Raw genomic sequence first — 13,403 nt, 5'->3', positions numbered from 1 at the left:
GGTCTCCGAACGTGTTCCGTTTAAAAGAGTAAATAAAACCTACATTAAGAGTAATAAATATATTTATTTCTTGCTTTTGAAGTTCATATATATATTGCTATGTTTTAGCCTACAGAGTGCATAATTCTTCTCATGATTCATGGCATGTGCATATTTTACTGACGTCACGACAGTACAATTTGCAATGGTGAACGTCCCTTATGTGACGTCATTTTAGTGTTTACTGACTGACTGATAGATAACACACTACTATACAGTGGTGCGAATGGTTAAAATAGGTGACCCCTCCAGGCGGCCTTTGGCCCCCTTTTGGGAAAATAAGTAAACTACGCTATATCTGCCATATCCAGGGTCGACGAGACCTTCCGTTACTACTAAGTCTCATCAGGCTAGTTGGGATACGACAGCAAAAAGTGGTGGTCTAGGCGTTAATTTATCACAAATTTTCATAAACATCAGTTGTTATGGTGTGAACAAGATTAAAAAGCATAATTGTTATTAGTTTTTATTTAAATCAATTACAATTAAGATTAATAGTACAGTATTATAAAATACAAATAATTATGTGCAAATCGCCTTCAGGTTCCTGTGACCCACATAAACATGAATTACACGTGCATTGGCGTAAGTTCGAGTGAACACAAATCACTCGCTTTATCCTTGTTTCATACAGAGATTAGGTTCATGAACGCTTTCTGGTTCATTTCTTAGCAGAGAACTGACATGAACATCGCAAATAAACTTACATATTAATTTTTTTAAATAAATTAAATTATTAACTATATCAAAATAACTAAATTATGAAAAACGTTTAAACAGACACTATCATAACTAAAACTTCTGTTTGATGGTGGCAATATCTCTTTTAAAATACAAATTCACTAAACAATTATCTGTAACTACCACTAGAAAGATGTACAGTCATTGCCATTACTACCCTTGTGTAGCACTGACAAGTTATCAAGACAAGATAATGGACAGGTGGCATTAATCTAAGGTTTGTTCTCTCCATTGTTTGGAATCACATGACAAAACCTCTACACAACAATAAACTCCTGGGCAACAATACTTCATAAGGTTTTGAACATATATACGCTGAATATAGGAGGAAAGCCTGCAAAAATTAGTACATAAGTGTGATAAGTTTGTAATTATTTAAGCACACAGCAAAATAAATCAATCTTATAATATTTCACTGAACTATAAAAACATTCCACTGTAACCTTATACACTCAATATAAAAGAAACATTATTTCCTGTTTTCAGCCTAGCTCAACTGTGAAAACACTCCATTATTACCAGGTATCAACTTGACACAAATGTAAAACAAGCAATGATCACTTGTTATTAACTTCAAAGTACTCCATCATTATCAGTTATCAACTTGACATAAATGAAAAAACAAGCTTTAGGTTAATTGAGGTAAAAACAAAATAGTTGTAGGGGGTATCATTTCAAAAAATATTATATAGTTACGTGTCATTATTAGTTGTAAAAACAACCTCAAGCAACATTAGATATCAAAACATTATGTGCCTACATATAAATGATGTAAATTCATGAACTTACATATAACGATTTACAATCTCGAATTTCTTTCAGATTTTTTTATACAGAAATAATAATTTCAGTTCTAGTGGAACAAATAGAGGTTTATAAACTGTAAAAAATCTTACCTGTCACTTAAACTAATCAAGACTTCTCTTACTACTAAATATCGATGATTATCTGTCACTCTAACTAATCAAGACTACTGTTACTACTAAATATCAACAATTATCTATCACTCAAACTAATCAAGACTTCTGTTACTACTAAATATCAACAATTATCTGTCACTCAAACTAATCAAGACTTTTGTTACTACTAAATATCAATTATTATCTGTCACCCAAACTAATCAAGACTTTTGTTACTACTAAATATCAATTATTATCTGTCACCCAAACTAATCAAGACTTCTGTTATTACTAAATATCAACAATTATTAGTCACTCAAACTGACAAAGCCTTCTGCTGCTACCAAATGTCAACAGTTTATTTGACACCCCAACCAGTTCTATTAATTGTGTAAATACAATCGGTCACTGAAAAAAAACTTTGCAATTTCTTTATAAGCTACATTTCTTAAACAAACTACAGAGTTCATGTTATGTATGAAAGAACATAATATAATTACAACCTATATGTACACTCCTTTTTAGTATGTCGCAAAACGTATCAATAGTTCAGCTATTTAAAAAAAATCAATTTTTTTTCTTTATTCAACAACAACATTTATAAATAAATACTGTACATAATTTGTCTGGCAGATCGTAAGTATATATATAAAATAATGAATAATCTCCTAAACTTAGTGACATCAAAAATCCTCTATCACAAAGTTCTAGCTGATAAGTATTCCAGACTGATTACAACTACAGCTAATTCTATTGTTCTGTCAGCAGCATTCAAATTACAAACATGTTTGTCATTCCTATAATGCCACTTTTCCTGACTGTACTTACGTACACCACGTTCATCTTGTACACCAACAACTGAATGCTCTTTTAATAGGAGCAAATAAAAAAACAAAGTTTACGTACAGCATTCACTTGTTGTTAATTTTGAAAGTTAAGAGTTAATAACTTACTTACAGTAATATATAAACAACACACAAGAAGTATCCGTTAGCACACAAAATATTGCAAGTTTTCTGTAATTCGTCACTATGCAAGTTCCTTGTTCATATCTTAATCACAATTAGTACCCCAAGTGTGTAACAATTACCCATATTTTTATTTTTTTGTAAAACTTTTCCATATACAAATCTATTAAGCAATAAATACCTGGTTCAGTGCTGGTGACATGTAAACATATTTTAACTACCCTTTTATATCTAATTTATAGCTGTTTTGTTATTACTATAAACAGTAGTAATAACTTACGGAATACCTCCTGAATTTAAAACATTGGTTGACATTTTAGAGTCACTTGTAAAAAAACATAAGTAAAATCCCTGGATTTAATGTAACACCACAGGTAATTCAGCAGGTTTCCATGGCAACCATATACTATGAGATACAACTTGTTTATGTCAGTTGAGATAAATCTAAATATCTTAGCAACCACACATTACATCAGAAAGTTTCTACAGCAACTAATTGTCAGGTTTAGAAGTGTAAGTAAAGGATATATTTTTTAATAACAAGTATGAAAGTACATTGTAATGAATGTGCGTACAAAAAAGTTTAAAAAATATGTCATTTAATCCGCTTCTGTAAATTTGAAAAAAAAATGTCAGAATATTAGAAATTAGAATGATATCAAGTTACACATTGGTTTTACATTAGCATGTTTAGTTACACATTGGTTTACATTAGAATGTTTTCAAGTTACACAGTGGTTTACATTAGAATGTTACCTAGTACCACAGTGGTTTAGATTAAAATGTTACCTAGTTACACAGTGGTTTAGATTAAAATGTTACCTAGTTACACAGTGGTTTACAGCAACAAGTTATAATTCTTTACAAGAGTTAACTCCTCATCAGAGTTCAAATATTGGAATGTTTTCAAGTTACACAGTGGTTTAGATTAAAATGTTACCTAGTTACACAGTGGTTTAGATTAAAATGTTACCTAGTTACACAGTGGTTTACAGCAACAAGTCATAATTTTTTACAACAGTTAACTCCTCATCAGAATTCAAATATTGGAATGTTTTCAAGTTACACAGTAGTTTAGATTAAAATGTTACCTAGTTACACAGTGGTTTACAGCAACAAGTCATAATTTTTTTACAAGAGTTAACTCCTCATCAGAGTTCAAACATTTGAACATTTTTTCTGAATGAAAAGACTAGTGTGTTTTCAAAATTTTTATTTAAATCTAAAAATCTTACTTTGAGCCAACATATATTTTGAAAAATCTGTGTTTGTTCCTAAAACTATTTCTTTTCAACAGTGTTCAAAACAATCAGCTAGAACTTTTCGTTACACCCTGGCTGCTTCTAATAATGTACAAGTGTTGAATAATATCTGAAGCCTGAACAGCGAAATCCACTAGTAAGTTTTTTCTAGTTGTGGTAAACCTGCACAGTGGCATATGCTACTTTTATTTTCCTTTTAGCTCACAGAAACCAGATTTCACTTTGTGAAAGTTCTCACTCATGAGGAGAAGAATGTACAAAACAAAATTACACTCTGGTTCTATAACATATTTCTTTGGTGAAAAATAGTAACCATGAAAAATTTGTGCAACATTAAAGATAGGTAAAATAAATTCAAATTATGAACAATTTGAACAATGGAAGTATCAAAAAAAGAAAAAATTAAAAGCGCCAATTTATGGCAAGGAATTTCTTCAATAATATGTTTAGTCCCTATATTAAACTATAAGATTATCAGTTCTTTCAAGATAAATGTTTTTAGTCCCTACAGTAATCTATATTTTGAATGTAAATTTGAAGAATAGAATTTACTCTGTGGTACTCCTACAACTTAAAACTGCACAGCACATTGATAAGAAATTCAATTCATAAGTTTGAGTATCTTCTTGATATACCCCACTGGTAATATCTTCTTGACACTCGGCTATGAACTCATGCAACTCGGACCTAGGATATTCACTAGAGTAATGGTTCTTGATAGTATCATAGCTATCCATGATGACAGCAATGAAGAGACTGATCACTACATAGATAAATAAGCTAATGAACAGGAAGAGGTAGAAACGACTAAACCACCAGAGAAGAGTGTTATTTGTGTTTAGGATGGAAAACGTTGCGAAGAGATCATCTCCATTCATTATTGAAAACAAGCACTCAGCTGTTGTGCTCAAATGTCTGAACTTTAAGTGATATGGTCCCAGGACTACCCATCCACAGAAGCAGAAACCACAGTAAAGAAACATACCACAAAGTGTGAATCTCAACACATTGGGCAGTGCCCTTTTCAGAGTCAGAACTAAGATGTTATACTTCGGAAAAAAACCAAGATAACGTAGCAATCCTACCCAAACGAGCAGGTTTCCACTTCCAAGTAAAATTGAGCAAATAATGTTCATGTCTCCTTCAATGAGTTTTTTTTCAAGCTGAATTTTTATGGCTGAACCAGAAATAATGAGAACATCATTTATCATGATCATCACAAACCAGAAATCAACAAATTCAAGTTGATCATGAATCAACAACTTTTTCCCTTTTTGCTTTTTAAAAAAAAGAACAGTTTCTTGCCATAGCAACTGACCTTTGTAAAGGGATCGTCCACATAAGATAAATGACCCCAAACAGAGAAGTGTTACAAGGCCATTAAGAATCTGCTCCATGACATACTTTGACCGGTCACTATTGACATAGTTGACATTCCCTTTGCAATCTAGCTTTTTAGAAAAGGTTTCTAAAGTAACCAAAACTTGGCCATCATGTAAGCTATTGTCGTATTTGATCACAATGTGGATACTACTACAATCTGGTGTGTCAAACTTTGACAGAGACTTTACATATGTAGTTTTCAAGTTAAATATTATTCTTACTTCAATTAGTCGATCAAAATTGATAGAATAGTTGTTTTCTCTTAGATATTTCTTAATCTGAAATTGATTCCATCGTATATCACCTGCAGCATAAAGTGGAACAATCTCAATACATGTATTTTCAACGGTATTATCATAGCTCAAAGTTTCATTGAAAGGAAACACTTCCCCTTTTTTATAGTGCTTTTTACAAAACTCCAGCGGTGGCATTGCTCCGGTTTGATTGTCATAGCCGTAGGATCCGATTGTTGTATTTGTAACTTGGGAATACATTTTCACCACGTGATCAACATGGTCAAAGAATTCTGATTTGGTATACACAGCATACGGCCCTGCAGAAGGGGGGTATGAACTGATTTCACGTATTGGGTCCCAATCTTTAAGGAATAGATGGTGAAAAGTCTTTGTGGTATCCTGATGTTCCTTATGGTACTTTGAAATGTCTGAACCAAACAACACCAACTGTGTAGTCACAACTATGATCTTTACTACCTGAAGTCCAAGTTTCCATGGCAACTTATTTTTTGCTCTCCATTTCTGGAAAGGATTCATAAAGAAGTACGACAGTTTTCTTCTCAGTCGATCTCTCATGTAAGGTGTAAACGAATTTCCCCGTCCACGATGAACAAGGATAGGATGCAACTGCTCCTCACTATCGGGAAACACATCTGAACTGTACAAGATTTCATGACTGACAGTAGAAACTGCACTGTCTATTGATTCAGAGTTACCAGGTTGTCTGTGGGGAAAAGCTTTGTTGTTTATTTCACTTACTGGTGGTCTGTTGTCAGCTCTAGCACATATTTCATTGAAACATGCAGATGATGCCATAGTTCAGATCTTCTTTTGTTTTCACTAAAGATAAAAACTGAGTGAGTCGTATAAGAGGTTGTGTACTGTAACTCTTATCACACAGACACAATACAACAAATATATTAATACAAAATTCTAATACCCAGAGATATCCATTATTAAATATACTAAAGGATATAAATCAACTAAAATTATCTTCGTCTTATTCCTTTTGAATCTAATATCCATTTCAGTGTTAAAATAAAATTCTAGAGGAATCATAATTCATGTTATCAAATTTGCAAATGACATAGATTGTCTACAATAAGTAATTAATGTTTACAATAAACAAATTAAATTTTATTACTGTGTGAGTTGATAATTTCTACATTAACTCTGAACACTTAACAATTTTATTCCAAATGATGATCATAAGAGAGAATTATAAAATAACACTTGTGAAGTTTCAAGTAAACTTCATGCTTGTCAATATGATAATAATGCATTATTAGTTTATAATAGTAAGAATAATATTGCACTTTAATAACTTAGCATTTGAGCTAAACATTCTAATTTTTATAATTTTTAATTTTTCTACATTAATCTTCATTGAAATTCAACTAAACAGTGACAGTTAAATAAAGTTGAATACAAATAAATTCTCAATTTACAAGGAGTATGGTGTTCATGTTGGAGTACAAAACAGATACAATGGAGTTAAAAACTTAACTATTTCAAGTAACTTATCTATTTAACAATCAACTAATCAGAATTATTGTTTCTAATTATTACTATTTTATTTTTTATCTTAAACTATTCTACCTGTAGATATTTATCATATTAAATAAAGGATGGTTCAAAAAACATATTTTAAAAAACCTCAAACAAGCTGAAAACAGGAAGACAGTCTCATGTGAGAATAATCAATTAGTTGAACACAGCTAATTAATAAGCCCAATGATTAACTGATTAGCAAATTCCAATGACTGATAATCTTTGTTTAGTACTATTCTTATCTGCATGTTATTGTTAATACTTTGATCTTATTCTGATCTCAAGACTTTGCTTTTTTATGAAAATCCTTGAATGTCATCATAAATTGAAGGCAGTTAAATTATATTTTTCATACTCTGTAACTTCTAAGCAAAAAATATTTATAAAATGGTAATAAACACACATGCACATATATATATATATGTGTGTTTGTGTATATGCACTGTATAGATCACTTGAAAGGCCTTATTTAGAGTACTGTGTACAGTTTTGGGCTCCCTTCCTCAAGGACATTGAATTGTTGGAGAAGGTTCAGAGAAAAGCCACTAGGATGACACCTGGGATGGTGGGATTGTCCTATGAGGAGAGACTAAAATCTCTAAACTTGTTTTCTCCAGAGAGGAGAAGGGTCAGAAGGGATTTGATTGAGGTGTTTAAGATTATTATGGGTGTTAATATTATAGATCCATCAAACTTTTTGTGTTTAGCAGTGTAAACAATAGGACAAGGGATCATAAGTTCAAATTTTGGCTGCTTAGGAGTGGTCTGCAGTTCAGACAGTATTACTTTTCAAACAGGGTAGTTGGCTTCTGGAATGAGCTACCTTCAATGGTGGTGCAGGTAGAAAATTTAACCGAGTTCAAGAAAAGATTGGATGAATACATGAGTAGTAAGGGGTGGTTATAGTTGGGAGCTGGAAGGGACATCCTTGATAGCCTAATAAGCTCCTTTTTCCCTTTAAAATTTTATGAATTCACTTATTATAACTAATCATAAAAACATGAACACAATATCGTGTGTAGCAGTTAAAACACAGTAAACGGAAAAATGAGAAGACATGGGATTTTAGAGACTGCTTTCAACACACCCGTGTGTCCTGCAGTCTTATGTTGGTTCACAAGCTTGCTGTCCCATCGTTAATCTGATTCCGCCTGTTGAAATTATGTAATATCGCTTTCCTTTTATTTCGGTTTTGTTATTGTGTCATTATAGTAAAATTCGAGCATTTAGCCATGATGACGCTAGATTCGGTGAAATACGAATTCAACAGCTGCGTTAAACACTGATAATAGTATTATTTACTTTGGATCTTTTCCGTTTAATGCACCGCGTTCGAATAGAAAAATATATATATTATTTTCGAACGTAGTTTTTAGTGCTGATTTCAGAAACATAAATTAAAATTTGGAGAAATGAAAAGAAATATATTTTTATATTTTTTATTATTTTGCTCGGTTAGGTTAGTGTATGTGAGGTTAGTTCATGTTAGAGTTATTAGTAAATAATTACATGTTTATTTACATAAAAAATATATTTCATTAAAAAACTCTTAAAAATTTAAATAGTTTCACATTTCTTCCCCTCTAAAAATCAATTTTTCAAATTTTAAATTATATTTGTGAAATCTGCAGCAAACTGAAATACTTTGAATGTGGTTAAAAAACGTAACAAGCGACATTGTGCCACCAATCGTAACGTGATTGACTCGTATCTCTGCGAGTTCGTTTGTTTGGCGTCGTAGGCACGAAAATGATGATCTCTTCAAGCAAATATTTAAGATATTTCTGAATTTTCACATTGAATTTGTTACATTTACACTAGATACTCTGTATTGTCTTCGTGTTTTGCTATTCTTTTTAATTCCATAGGTATATATGCATGCTAAAAGTACTTTCATTGTTTCGTAAGCAAAATAATATAAATTATAATATTTTTTTCATTTCTCCAAATTTCAATTCATATTTCTGAAATCAGCATTAAAAACTATATTCAAAAATATATATTTCTTTCTATTTGAACGCGGTGCATGAAACACAAAAGTTCCTTAACTTTGAGTTTAAGTGCGCAGTTACTCTTGTGTTTCATTCTTAACTAAAAACATGAGGGAATCCTCAATGGATGCGGCACTTGAAATTCTTTTAGGCAGGATTGGAGTAAATTAGTCCATAAAACCTTTGTTTCCTTTTTCATTAGCTATATTTTTGTGCGCCAGCATTACCAAGCGTGGGGCGTGCGTATACCAGATTCGATTTTATTACTCATCATGATCTCTACTAGCCTACCCTCAAAGTCAAATTGAAATTCTTTTACGCAGGATTAGAGAAAATTAATCTATGTGACTTTGGACGCGGTGAAGTATATCAATCGAAAGGGTTTGACCTCCCGACTCCAAAACTGTAATTAGATCTCAAATCGGTCGAAAGATGACGGAGCTATTAACTAAAAGTTTGAACTTGATAAAAACAAAAATCTTACAGCCATTCTATGAGCCGCGGCTAATAAAATGATTAATAGACTTTAATAATTATTGGATCTATGAATAATTTTAGCATAAATTCAATACCTGCGAAATACAGCACTTAAAATTAGCACTACTAAGACCTAAATGGAAAACTAATAAGAAGAAAATATTAAAAAAACTAACCACTTCAGTTCCTGAACATCCTTACATATCCCGTTATTTTAAATACTCCCACTTAGCAATGTGTGCAGTCTGTGCTGCCCCCTTTACGCTATACAAGACGAAACATACTAGAAAAACTATTAATAGTAATAATCGCTGGTTATTTTGTAATGATCGTTGCAGTAACGGTGATCTAAATAATATAGTTTAATCAAAAACCTATTGGAACAGTCTAGTATTATCGAAAATGCCATAGTTCTAATATTTAATAATAATTATATTAAATTTCACTACATTTCCTAAATTTAAAATGAAAAGCTTTGTTTCTTTACAAATGATATAGGCTAGAATGAAAGTGTTGACAAAAAATGATTAATAAAAATAATATTTTTTTCATTATATGAAGTAGTAAAGATGTTAAATTGTGACATGAAAATAAATTAGAATTTTGATTCATTTGGTTTATCTTGATAAATGGAGTTGTAAGAAATACGATCAAACTGAACCTTTACACCATCTTCTTTGATAACAATTTGTGAAATATTTAAAAACACTAAAATATATTTAACATTTGTACCAAAATTAAAAACTAACACTAAATCCATACGTCACCAAAACTGTTCACTCATAATCTCACACGCATTATTTTGGCTAGAGCATGTACCGTATATTTCGGTGTATAAGACGCACTTTTTTACCCCAAACTTTGATGTCAGAATCTGCTTGCGTCCTATACACCGAAGGTATGAATAATATATGTGCATATATACGATATACACAAGCTATGTGTAAATATATTTAAATAGGCATGCATGGTTTAGTTCAATTGAATGTGTTATTTATAACAATAGTAGTTTTTGTTTTCCTTTAAAAACACAACTATTTATAATGCTCTCTAAATAATAAAAAAATAAATTACAGTGAAAGCAATGAAGATTTTGTAGGTTTTGAACCAAACTAACTAACAGTAAACCTTTTGTTGATTTACGGTATTTTCTTATTTTGATGTTTTGAGCTCTTTTGTGTTTAGAACAATATATAGTAATTTTTAAAGTATCAAATTGAATTTTTGTTCAATAAAAATCTTTCATATGCGACTGTAGCTTTTTCCCCCAAAACTTTGTCTTCAAAATAAGGGTGCGTCTTATATTCCTAAAAATACGGTAGTTACAATACTATACTGTTCAAATAGTCATTGCTAAAGAAAATAGGATAAAACTTCAAAATCGCGCTACGAGATAGCAGGAGCATAAACAAACATATACATGCATCTCAGGAGGGAACCATTTTCACCTGTATATAACGAATGATTTTATTTAGGTCATTTAAGAGCATAGTTTTCAAATAATAAAAATAAGATAATTTTCGAGTTTAATTACATAAAGACTTTGCTTTTCAACTCCTCAATTGACTGATAACTACTGATAGCCTTAATTTTTAATGATATTATATTCTGCATTATTCTTTCCGAAATTAAAGACTTAACCTCGTTAGAAGAATAACAATAACCTTTGTCTTATTGAATTTCATAATGTTGATCATATACTTTTCAAAAATCAATAGAATATTTTACTACATTCAGCCGATCACTGATCAGCCACGAACATTGTATACGTCAGTAGATCATTGATGAGCCACGAAGATTTTATACGTCAGTGGATCACTGATCAGCCACGAACATTTTATACGTTAGTGGATCACTGATCAGTCACGAACATTCTATACGTCAGTGGATCATTGATGAGCCACGAACATTATATACGTCAGTGGATCACTGATCAGTCACGAACATTTTATACATCAGTGGATCACTGATCAGTCACGAACATTTTATCCGTCAGTGGATCATTGATGAGCCACGAACATTCTATACGTCAGTGGATCATTGATGAGCCACGAACATTCTATACGTCAGTGGATCACTGATCAGTCAAGAAAATTTGTGATATAATACCTAATTAGTGAAAAATGTTTTAATCATAGCGAATCGCTGAAAAGTTAATGTTTTAGAAGACAGCGAATTATTGTTAATCGAACGTTGTTTAATCACTTCGATAAATATTTAATTACAAAATATGTATTATTGCATTTCAGTATATCTGTGATTTGCCCTGGCCACGGCTTATACTATCATCAACGGCCAAATAGATATAGTTTGAGCCCCCCAGTAGCAAAGCAGTATGTCTGCGGACTTACAACAATAGAAACCGGCTTTCGATACCCGTGGTGGGCAGAGCACAGATAGCCCATTGTGTAGTTTTGTGCTTAACTTCAAACAAACCTAGTTTGAGATCGTCATTTGAATCGGTTTGACATTTTTAATAAAGATTTTTTTTCAAACTCAGTGATCAGTTATATTTGGTTAAATCGATGATGTGAAAAAAATCTCCAAACTGCTTACAATGTTCAGTCTCCAAGAGTTCGGTAATTGATGAAAAATAGCTTTTTTTTATTTAAAATTTAACTTATTAATTTTATTTCGCGTACAAAACACAGTTCATGCTTTTTTTGTGATTTTGTTTGGAAGTTGCATAAACAATGGAAATCGATTTCTGCAAAAAAAAAAATTTATAGAAACAACCAATTTACGTCGAACTTTTTATTACATATTTATAGAAACAACCAATTTACGTCGAACATGTAATAAAAATGTTCGACGTAAATTGACTGTTTCTATAAATATGTATATATAAATTTCGACGTAAATTGACTGTTTCTATAAATATGTAAAAAAAGTTCGACGTAAATTGACTGTTTCTATAAATATGTAAAAAAGTTCGACATAAATTGACTGTTTCTATAAATATGTAAAAAAGTTCGACGTAAATTGGTTGTTTCTATAAATATGTAAAAAAAGTTCGACGTAAATTGGTTGTTTCTATAAATACGTATATATAAATCAACAGTTCTACAATAACCCAATACAGTAATTGTAAATAGGCGATTTTTTAATCAGCACTATAAAACAATAATGATGAAATAAAAATACATAAAAAACATTACAAAAAGACTCAAAAATCAAAATTAATTTTTCCATTACCAGTCCTTGTTGGCATCATTAAATCTCATAACGGCCATAGCACCCAAACAAGTTAGGAATATTCCAATTAAAAATCCGATATGAAATTTCTCGAGATAATTGTTGAATGTCTTTGCAGTCTTGCCGCTAGATGACGCAACCAGTCTATTCTATTCAAATATTGAATTAGTTCTATCTAATATTTAGTCAAAAGAATAATAATGATCACGAAAATGTAGAATAACTCTATAAACTTAGCCAAAGAACTAACACTTCCCAAACAAAATGTATTCAATATATTTTATATAATACTTTTTCTGCTTGTTTAATTGTCTGGTAACATATGTTGTAGGATCCTAAACGATTAGCAAATTTTGAAGATCTGAGTGAAGTTATCTCTTTTGGACTGTAACACTTCATGTAACTCTACTCAGACCTGTAACACTTTATGTAACTCTACCCCCCCAACGGCACAGCGGTATGTCTGCGGACTTACAACGCTAGAATCCGGGTCTCGATACCCGCGGTGGGCAGAGCACAGATAGCCCTTTGTGTAGCTTTGTGCTTAATAACAAACAACATCATGTAACTCTACTCAGACCTGTAACACTTTATGTAACTCTGCTCAATCCTGTAACACTTCATGTAACTCTGCCCCCCCAAGGCACAGCGGTATGTCTGC

The 13,403-nt window shown here is 31.5% G+C and overlaps 1 pseudogene; it reads right to left on the bottom strand.

Annotated features, from left to right (window-relative positions):
- Positions 1–4,266: 4,266 nt before the first annotated feature.
- Positions 4,267–9,757, bottom strand: LOC106475593 (annotated as a pseudogene).
- Positions 9,758–13,403: the final 3,646 nt, after the last annotated feature.

This window comes from Limulus polyphemus, unplaced genomic scaffold (assembly GCF_000517525.1).
Source record: "Limulus polyphemus unplaced genomic scaffold, Limulus_polyphemus-2.1.2 Scaffold8848, whole genome shotgun sequence".
In the NCBI taxonomy this organism is placed as follows: Eukaryota; Metazoa; Arthropoda; class Merostomata; order Xiphosura; family Limulidae; genus Limulus; species Limulus polyphemus.
This window is presented reverse-complemented; position numbering and strand designations above follow the sequence as displayed.